The sequence below is a fragment of the Musca domestica genome, unplaced genomic scaffold (genome assembly GCF_030504385.1).
Source record: "Musca domestica strain aabys unplaced genomic scaffold, Musca_domestica.polishedcontigs.V.1.1 4, whole genome shotgun sequence".
Classification (NCBI taxonomy): Eukaryota; Metazoa; Arthropoda; class Insecta; order Diptera; family Muscidae; genus Musca; species Musca domestica.
The window spans coordinates 18,699,598-18,710,896 of NW_026712328.1; positions in this window are offsets into that span (position 1 = coordinate 18,699,598).

The following is an 11,299-nucleotide window of genomic DNA, read 5'->3' on the forward strand; positions in this document are numbered from 1 at the left end:
TATTATTTGGTGCAAAATTAATTTGAAATCAGATAAAGATATATATGGGAGCTATATCCAAATCTGAACCGATCTCGATAAAATTTAGCAAAGGTATTTCTGAGCTGCATTTGATATATTTCCTCAAATGTTGTTGTTGTAGAGTGCATATTACGGCTGCGGAGGACAAAAATAACAAATCGGATGAACAATATATATGGGAGCTATAGCTATATCTGAACTGATTTCGATCAAATTTGGGCATACTTATTTTCAGTCCTAATTTGGTTGTATGTGCAAAATTCCATACTATTCGGGCTGATATTACACATTTTGGTGCACAATAAAAGGCAAATCGGACGAAGATATATATGGGAGCTATATCTAAATTTTGGCCGATTATCTCCAATTTCAATAGGGTTCGTCCTTGGGCCAAACAAATGTAGTTTGGAAAATTTCATCTCAATCGACTAATAAATGCGACCTGTATTTTGTTCACAAGAATACATGGTCAGACGGTCGTACAGGCGGACTGACATGCATAAATCTACTCAGAAAGTGATTCTATGCAGATCATCAAAGAACTATGGGTCTATCTCGTTTCCTTTTGCCTGTTACAAACAAATGCACAAAGACATAATACCCTGACCACCTTGTGGTGCAGGGTATAAAACAGGTAAAAAAGCTGTAAGTTCGGCCGGGCCGAACTTTGAATACCCTCCACCATATGGAACGAATTTGGCAATTTTCAAAAAATAAAATCCGTTAAAAAATCTTTTAAAATCTTAAAAATACTGAATACGTGGACTTACATAGGCATTGTTTGTCAAAAGCCATTACCATATTCAAATTCGAAACTTGAAATAAACGGTAAATAATGTAGCTAAAATCATCAAAATACCGTATATAGGAAGGTACCGTTACATGGGAGCTATACGAAAACCTGGACCTGCATAGACAATTTTCTGTCACAGGCTGTAGCATTCATTACGATTTCGGTGAGTATTGTACCTAAAATCGTGAAAATACGGAATATAGGGAGGTACTAATATATGGGGCCTATACGAAGACCTGGACCTGCATAGACAATTTTCTGTCACAGATTGTAGTTCCCATTACAAACTCTAAATACGTAATCAGAAAGTACTCCGGTGACTGATGACGCTAAAATCATCAAAATACCGAATATCCAGAGGTACCGTTACATGGGGGCTATATGAAAACGTGGACCGACATGGCCCATTCACGAACTTAACCTGCCGACTGGAAAAATAAATATGTATGCAAAATTTTAGCCTTCTTTATCAATTCGTTCGAAAGATAGCGTGATTACAACAGACAGACGGACATCGCTAAATCAACTTAGAATTTTACGCTGATCAAGAATATATATACTTTGTTGGGTTTGGCATGAGTATTTCGAGGAGGTACAAACGGAATGACAAAGTTAATATACCCTCCATACTATGGTGGAAAAATATTATGTTCGGACGGGCCGAACTTTTAATACCCTACACCATTACCTAAAGATAACATTTATTTTATAAAAGTATTTAATTTCAAACGTGTTCCACTTTAAACTACAAATACCAGTTAGACCGTTATATGAAGCCGTTATATGTATGGTACAATAAGAAGGTAGAACAGCTTCGTAAAACTACAGAAATACAGTCCTGAGGCTATGCCCGCTTCTTGTCAAATTTACATGCAACAAGTTGTTTTCATACATTCAATCAATTTTTCCTCATTTTTAAAATCAGTCAAAATAAGTTAAATGCGTGGATTTACTTTCAAAAATATGATCTAAACAGTTCTATCTTTCAATTCCATGGCAAAACTGGCGAATAGCTTTCATGCGCGTCTCGCAATTTACGCGTCTTCCTATAGGTGATTTTGAAAATATTCTGTTTTTATTTGTAACACAATTAATACATACACAAAATTGGCAGAAGTCAGGCACACTTAGAACAAAATTGTAATCAGCTGGTAGCTCCAACTTACCTTTTTATTGTACCATGATTATATGGGGGCCATACCAAAACGGGAATCTATATAGACAATTTTGTACTACAAATGACAAATTTAATATACTCTCCTTTCCAAGGTGGAGGATATAACAAGTATAAAAGAAGTTAGGGAAAGAAAACCATTTTGTCCAATCTTTGTATTCAAACGTTATATATTGTGTATGAGGAGTAACAACCTAGAACCTCAAAATGAGAAAAAAAATATTTTCCACAATGGAATCCGTTATTGTATAATGATTATTTGATTGCTATTTTTCTGTAAAAAGTCTGTTGAAATCCATAAAGTGGAAAGTAGAGGTATACAATCTTATAGGGAAATCAGAAATAAAATAAAACTCGAATATCGCGAGGTATATGAGGGATATACAAAAACATTATTTAATATACCTAACAAAGAGAGAAAGAATCATATGATTTTGTTCCAACTTTGCAAACCCTAAATTAACAATATCAAACGACTCCTTTCCCGACACAGAATCAACATTTTTTAATGTGAAAAAAGCAATTCTACAAATATATTTAACTAATATATATATATATATATATATATATATATATATATATATATATATTATATATATATATATATATATATATATATATATATATATATATATATATATATATATATATATATAGGCTGCAGTACCATTTCAAATACCAAATTTGAAAAAAAAAATTCTGGTGAACCTTTATATGGGGGCTATACGAAGGCTTGGATAGCATGTAGTATCCATTACAAACTTAAAATACCACAATTTGAAACAATTCCGTTAAATAACGTCGTTAAAATCATCAAAATCATTAAAACAATTCCGGTAAATCATGTAGCTAAAATCATCAAAATACCGAATATGGGGAGGTACCGTTATATAGGGGCTATACGAAGACATGGACCTACATTGTCTATTTTCTGTCTTAGGCTGTAGTATCTATTACAGACTTCAAATACCAAATTTGAAACATTTCCGGTAAATAATGTCGCTAAAATAATCAAAATATCGAATATCGGGAGGTACTGTTATATGAGTCTAAGATTATTATTTCAATAAGTTATAAATAGAATTACGATTTAATATACCATCCTTAGCCCGCGAAATCAGCTGCATGTTTGACGATTCCGTTCACAAATCCAGAACAGTGCCAAAAGGAAAGAGGCTCTGGGCTGGAGAGCCTCCGATGCTAATGGTACTTTTAGAAAACTTCAAAAAGACACCTAAAATATCATCGAGGGACTTGCCAACAATAAAATATGGGATCGCTATTGTTGGTTGTGATCCACTGGTGAAAAACGGTTAATATGTGGGAGGTATATCATACTCGGGATCGATTTCGACTAAATATGGCGGAGGCATTTGTATATATATATATATATATATATATTTATATATATATATATATATATATATATATATATATATATATATATATATATATATAGGCTGCAGTACCATTTCAAATACCAAATTTGAAAAAAAAAATTCTGGTGAACCTTTATATGGGGGCTATACGAAGGCTTGGATAGCATGTAGTATCCATTACAAACTTAAAATACCACAATTTGAAACAATTCCGTTAAATAACGTCGTTAAAATCATCAAAATCATTAAAACAATTCCGGTAAATCATGTAGCTAAAATCATCAAAATACCGAATATGGGGAGGTACCGTTATATAGGGGCTATACGAAGACATGGACCTACATTGTCTATTTTCTGTCTTAGGCTGTAGTATCTATTACAGACTTCAAATACCAAATTTGAAACATTTCCGGTAAATAATGTCGCTAAAATAATCAAAATATCGAATATCGGGAGGTACTGTTATATGAGTCTAAGATTATTATTTCAATAAGTTATAAATAGAATTACGATTTAATATACCATCCTTAGCCCGCGAAATCAGCTGCATGTTTGACGATTCCGTTCACAAATCCAGAACAGTGCCAAAAGGAAAGAGGCTCTGGGCTGGAGAGCCTCCGATGCTAATGGTACTTTTAGAAAACTTCAAAAAGACACCTAAAATATCATCGAGGGACTTGCCAACAATAAAATATGGGATCGCTATTGTTGGTTGTGATCCACTGGTGAAAAACGGTTAATATGTGGGAGGTATATCATACTCGGGATCGATTTCGACTAAATATGGCGGAGGCATTTGTACCTCTTGTTCCAAATACCATTGCTACAAAGTTCATGATATGACCTTGAAATGACTTAAATTAAAGAAAAAAATATATATACCTGTACCGATTTTCATAAAATTTAAGAAATTTGCTTCAAAGCTGCATTTGGTAATATGTGTCAAACTCCATCTAATTTGGGTCTATCTCGTTTCTTCCACATGTTGCAAACAAATGCATGTGATATACTATACAAGTAAGCAAAGGCTACAGTCGAGCGGGGACGACCGTTGAATACCCTACAACACTATAATAAACGATACAGTTTATATAGGCGAGATACTCGAAAGAATTCCACAAGATATTGTGACAAATAATAAAAGAAAACCATCAGGTTTCGTTCTCTAGTTTTCGAATAATAGCAACTTTAACTGATTTGATCATTTCCAATTTATTTGTAGATGTTGCACTTAAATGGTCTTCCTAGATCTGGAACCAATATTTCCCAAAGATCTATAATCTCTCAGAAGTGGCAAAATATTAACATTTATTATTGGTTTTTGACTGAAACGCATCTATATGAGATACAGCCATTTAACTATATTCTTCAACGAAATCAGCGTTAACGAAATAGTCGGAAGCGCGTCTTTCCTGTATTTGTGAATTCTCCAAAAAATCACTGGAATGGACATTTTCATATTTTGTCTACAAAAGTTGGCAAACTCCTTCACACGTTGAATATTTTTGGATGGCCATCCAAAACAGCTTGGCTTTTGCAATGTGCGGTAACCCCTATTCAAATGTGCGTGAGGATCGGGCGATAATTACGACCTGCCGACAATTTTGCAGTTTTTGGTCCATTTCAACCCCTAAATATATGGCGATCATCTCCAAAAAGAGTAGACTTCTATTCTGACCCTCATCTTATCCCCATGCAAAATTTCGTAAGGATCGGGCCATAAATGAGATCGGTATATGATATCCTGATATCCTAACTACTTAGTTTTGTTAGCTGTAGAAATATTAAAAAATGTTTAATTCAAAATGAAAATATGCCAAAAATATGACAAAATTGAAAAAAATATGAGAAAATGTTACAAAATCAATATTTTCATCTTTAGACGTTTTTTCTTTCCTGCCAAGAGGCCATTCTGAATTAATAAGAACTGTCAAAATCAGTTCAGCCGTTCTCGACATATAAGAGATTTTTCAAGCATATCTCCTTTGATAGACATATATATCGCACATATTTTGCTATATATCCGATTTGTTGGATAATAACATCAATGTAAAGGTCAGAAGTAACCTTTTGATGGCTTTGTGATTTCGCCGGGATTTAAAATATTCACGGTTTAATGAAAAATTTTGATTTTTTTCAACACAAAAGATATGGTATATTTTACCCGCTAAATATTATCCGATGACCACCCAAATTGGTAGGCTTTTTCCCCGTCCTAACTCTATCTACATGCGAAATTTCGCGTCGATTGGTCCATAATTGCGACCTGTATAGCTACTGCAAAATCCGACATTTTTTCAGTAATTGGTCCATTTCAACCCCTAAACATTTGGCGATCATCTCCAAAAGCAATAGGGTTCTATTCTGGTCCAAGCCCCACCTACGTTCTAAATTTCGTGAAGATCGGGCCATAATTGCGACCTGTAGAGTGATTACAAATTAACATGGACAGACGGACGGACGGACATACATAGCTAGATCGACTCAGCTCGGCGAGCTAGGAAGATCCATATATACTTTCCTATGTGGGAAACCAATATTTCGAGGTGTTACATAATTTTTGGCCCAATCAAACTTATAATACCCCCAACACATAGTGTTGTAGGGTATAATAAAAAGGATATAAACGCAAACGGTAAGACTTTCCTTTGAGTTTCCCTGTAATTGATAGTTAGGAATAAAGAATTGATTCCAGTCGCTTAATATAGTTTTCAAATCCCACTTATATGCCTATTCAATTCCTTCCATTCTTTTTTGTATACCTGCGTTTTCTCTGCCGTTTCAAGTTGTATATTTATTTTAAAGCAAGAAGAGTGGTACATTGGTTTATATCAAATTAGAGTATTGCTTAAAACCTCACTATGATTTATGCAATAATTGACATCTTCACTGCTATTGTCCTGCATTTTAAAAATTAGTGACAATGATAAGCTTTGTTCCTTTACATTTTATATGACAGGGAAAGATATGTAAAATTAGCTCTGAAAGATGGGTTTTTACCAAAAAGTACGGAAACAATAATATCGAAGCAAAATGTCAATCGAATAAAATCAACAAAGCGTTCAATCACAAGCTGGTAATCACATCTATATGAAAAATTAGTAAAAGATGGGTTCTTATTTATTTGTATTATTTTCTAATAAACAGTTACAATAACAAATAGTGAAATTTGAAATTTTTTGAGTGCAAAAAAACAATACTATGGGTTTCTACCAGTGTTGCCGTTTGAAATTTTTATTTCAGCCCAAATTTTTTCTAAAAACCGCCCAAAATCAACCATATCCGCCCAAACTGTAAAAAGTTGAATAATTTATATGTAGTTTGTGTTTTATTACATTCAATGTATTTAATACATTAGAGAAAATAAAAATTTTATGTTATTTTACTTCAAGTTTATATATATATATATATATATATATATATATATATATATATATATATATATATATTATATATATTTGAAAAAGTAACATAATACAAGAATCCAATGTATTAAATACATTAAAGTCATTATTATTATTCAGGTTTTTATACCCTACAACACTATGTGTTGGGGGTATTATAACTTTGATTGGGCCAAAAATTATGTAACACCACGAAATATTGGTTTCCCACCGAGCTGAGTCGATCTAGCTATGTATTTCCGTCTGTCCGTCTGTCCATGTTAATTTGTAATCACTCTACAGGTCGCAATTATGGCCCGATCTTCAAGAAATTTAAAATGTAGGTGGGTTAAGGTCAGAATAGAACCCTATTTCTTTTGGAGATGATCGGATAATATTTAGGGGTTCGAAATGGACCAAAAACTGAAAAATTTCCTGATTTTGCAGTTGCTCTACAGGTCACAATTATAGACCAATCGAAATTTAGCATGGGGCTAGATTTTGGACTGGGCAGAGGCCTTCCAATTTTGATGGTCATCGGGTAATATTTAGTGGTTTAGTAGACCATAGCATTTGCGATAAATAAAAGTCAAATTTTCCATTAATCCGCTGATATTTTTACTGCCGGCGAAGTCACAAATAGACGAACAGGTCAATTCTGACCGTTACGTAGATGCCGATAGTAAAAATATCGGATATATATAGAGAAATATATACAATGTATATATACAAAGGAAGGGGATGTTAGGTAGAATGCTTCTTGCTTTTGGAGATGATTGCAAAATATTTAGGGGTTTAAATGAACCAAAAACAGAAAAAAATTTCCTGATCACACAATTGAAGCCCGTCGACACGCCTGAGAAGATAGGTAAGCACAGGGAAGAATTCTGGCATTTTGGATGACCATTGGAATATATTTAGCCGTAAAATGGACCACAAAAACTAACAGCACGACGGACTGCATAAATATTGGGAAAATGTCCTTGGTCAAAATGCTAAGAGTAATATCTGGGCAGTGCTCCGTGACATAATTTCAAAAGCGAAATCTTTCAAAATGTATTTGGACATGAGGGGCCTTCTAACATATTGTAGTGTTGTAGGGTATCATATGGTCGGCCCCGCACGACTATAGCCTAATGTATTATATATATTATTAAAAAACTTAACAAAAATCTATAAAATAAATAACGATTCATCTCAATAAAAAAAAATATAAAATTCAGTTAGTAATAAAAAAATTAAATTACGTAAAAATAAACAATGAAAAATAAATTTGTACCCAATATGGAAAAAATCCGCCCAAACCACAAAATTTATTTTTTTTTCGCCCAAATTTGGACGGAAACGCCCAAAACGGCAACACTGGTTTCTACGCATTTTTACAAACATTTTGAAACATACGATAAATTAATATTTCACCACACTCAATGAATATTCACCACCGTATAACAGATATAGTCTTAAACAATATATTGACAATCCTAAAAGTATGCAATAATAAAATAGGTTTATTTTTCAATTGATTTAAAAGCAACGTCGAAAGACAACACACTGTGGTACAAGCGTTATGCTTTTATACCCTCCACCATACTATGGAGGGTATATTAACTTCGTCATTCCGTTTGTAACTCCTCGAAATACTCATGTCAGACCCAACAAAGTATATATATTCTTGATCAGCGTAAAATTCTAAGTCGATTTAGCAATGTCCGTCTGTCTGTCCGTCTGTCTGTTGCAATCACGCCATCTTTCGAACGAATTGAGATAGAAGGCTAAAAATTTGCACACATGTTTATTTTTCCAGTAGGCAGGTTAAGTTCGTAAATGGGCCATGTAGGTCCACGTTTTCATATAGCCCCCATATAACGGTACCTCCCGATATTCGGTATTTTGTTGATTTTAGCGACATTATTCACCGGAATTGTTTCTACTTTGGTATTTGAAGTTCGAAATGGATACTAAAGCCTATGACAGAAAATTATCTGTGCAGGCCCACGTCTTCGTATAGCCCCCATATAACGGTACCTTCCGATATTCGGTATTTTGATGATTTTAGCGACATTATTAACCGGATTTGTTTCAAATTTGGTATTTGAATTTCGAAATGGATACTACAGCCGAAAACATAAAACTGTCTGTGCAGATCCACGTCTTCGTATAGCCCCCATATAACGGTACCTCCCTATATTCGATATTTTGATGATTTTAGCGTCATTATTCACCGGAATTATTTCAAATTACGTATTTAGAGTTCATAATGGGAACTACAGTCCGTAAAAATTGTGTATGCAGGTCCAGGTCTTCGTGCCCCACATATATATCTTATATATGGTATCAAATATCATTGCTGTGGAGAGTATTTACGAATGTGGGGGATTTAAAGACCAAATCGGATGAAGCATATATGGGAGATATATCTATAGAGATATCTTAACCGATTTTCACTAAATTTAACATACTCACTATATTTGGCCGATTTCATGTATTTGAAGCACCAAACACGCTATGTATCTCTAATTTCAATTAAATTTGGAATGTGTAACGGACTTTAAAACGAATATACATTTGTCAAATTATATTGAAATTTGGATATAGCTTCCATATATTTTCGACCGACTTTGTTTATTTGATGCACCAAATACGATATATATGTTCTATTTTAATGAAATTTGGAATGAGTGACGTGATTTGATTAGAAAATACATTTGCCAAATTATATTAAAATTGTTTCAGATATGGATATAGCTCCTACATTTATTTTCGGCCAATTTTACATATTTGATGCACCCAACGCGATATGTAAGTCCGATTCCAATGAAAACGAAAGAGAGACAAAATTTAGTACCAACATTTTTTGCCAAATTAAATTGAAATCGGCTGAGGTTTAGGTATTACTCCCATATATATATATTTCGGCCGATTTCATGTTTGTTATGCACCAAACACGATATGTATGTTCGATTACAATGAAATTCAGAATGTGTGGCGGAATTTGGTTACAATAATAAATTTGACAGATTAATTAGAAATTGATTAAGATTTGTATTTAGCTCCCATATATATTCTCGACCGACTTCAAATATTTGATGCACCAAACACGGTATGTACCTCTAATTTCAATGAAATATAGAAGGTATGACGGAATATGGTGTAAAAGTAAATTTTGGTAAATTATATTGAAATCGATTCAGATTGGGATATGATTTCAATAAGAAGCATTGACCCACAACGCCTTTGTAATGGCAACTGAAATGCCACTCAACTTCAAAAGATTGCAGTTTCCTGCACGCTTGACACTTGCTTTGAAATTAATAAATCCGAAGGACAAACCCTACGTGTATGCGAACTAAATTTGGCATGTTCCTACTTTTCCCATAGTCAGTTGTTACTGGCATATTTACGCGTGTGTAGGCCGAGCTATTTCTTTGTTTACGCATAAAAGTATTACAACAATTAAGTTTTTTTTTTTTAATTTTTGAACTTGTCTTTTTTTAACCAACAAATTTTCGTATATAAAATTTTGAATGCATATCAAATCAAAAGTGGTAGCGAAGCGCACCGGGTTCAGCTAGTAGCTATATATATTTATATATTCGAAAGTAATAACCTCTTTTAAAGAAAGCTATATAAAAAAGTGAACCCAAGTATTTTTTTGCGAGGTGAAATTTGGGCGCCTATATAACGATATCTCCGGATATTCGGTATTTTGAACTTTTTATTCACATTATTTTCAAGAAATTTTGTAGAACTTGGAATTAACAGTTTGCATAATGGGTTCTACAATCGTACAATTAGTCCGACATTTCCATATAACTGTACCCACCGACATTTAGACAAGCAATAGATAACAATACTAGTTGCCGTTTGGTATGGTCCCATTTAATTGTTCCACCCACTTTATTATATTTCAAAACTTTAACTGCCTCTTCAACCATTAAATTGCATTAAAGTGTATCACGTTTAAACCCAGATAATTTTATTTAAAAATGTTTTTACCTAATGGTGGAGGGTATTGTTGGTTATATCCTGCCGAACCAAACTTTTTTCATTTTTCAGTTATAATTCGACTCATTTTAGATTTTATTCGGAACATCTCATTTGTAATTCGAGAATTTCATTCAGTTGTAAGTGGGTAATATCGTTTGTAATTTCAATTATTCCTTTTGTAATTAGAAGTCTTCTATTTGTAACTCTAGTCCCCATACAAATACACCTTCTGATTTTCTGTATCTTGAAGGTTTCGGCCCCAATTTCCAACCAAATAGTGGTTTTTTGACATATCGGGTTATGTGGGTAGATTTGGTTATCGCGAAAATATTTAAAGTTGGTCGGTATCCTGGAGGTTTTGGACCCAATTTTCAACCAATAATAAAATAATCTTACACCTTCTGATTTTCTGTATCTTGAAGGTTTCGGCCCCAATTTCCAACCAAGTAGCGGTTTTTTGACATATCGGGTTATGTGGGTAGATTTGGTTATCGCGAAAATATTTAAAGTTGGTCGGTATCTTGGAGGTTTTGGGCCCAATTTTCAACCAATAATAAAATAA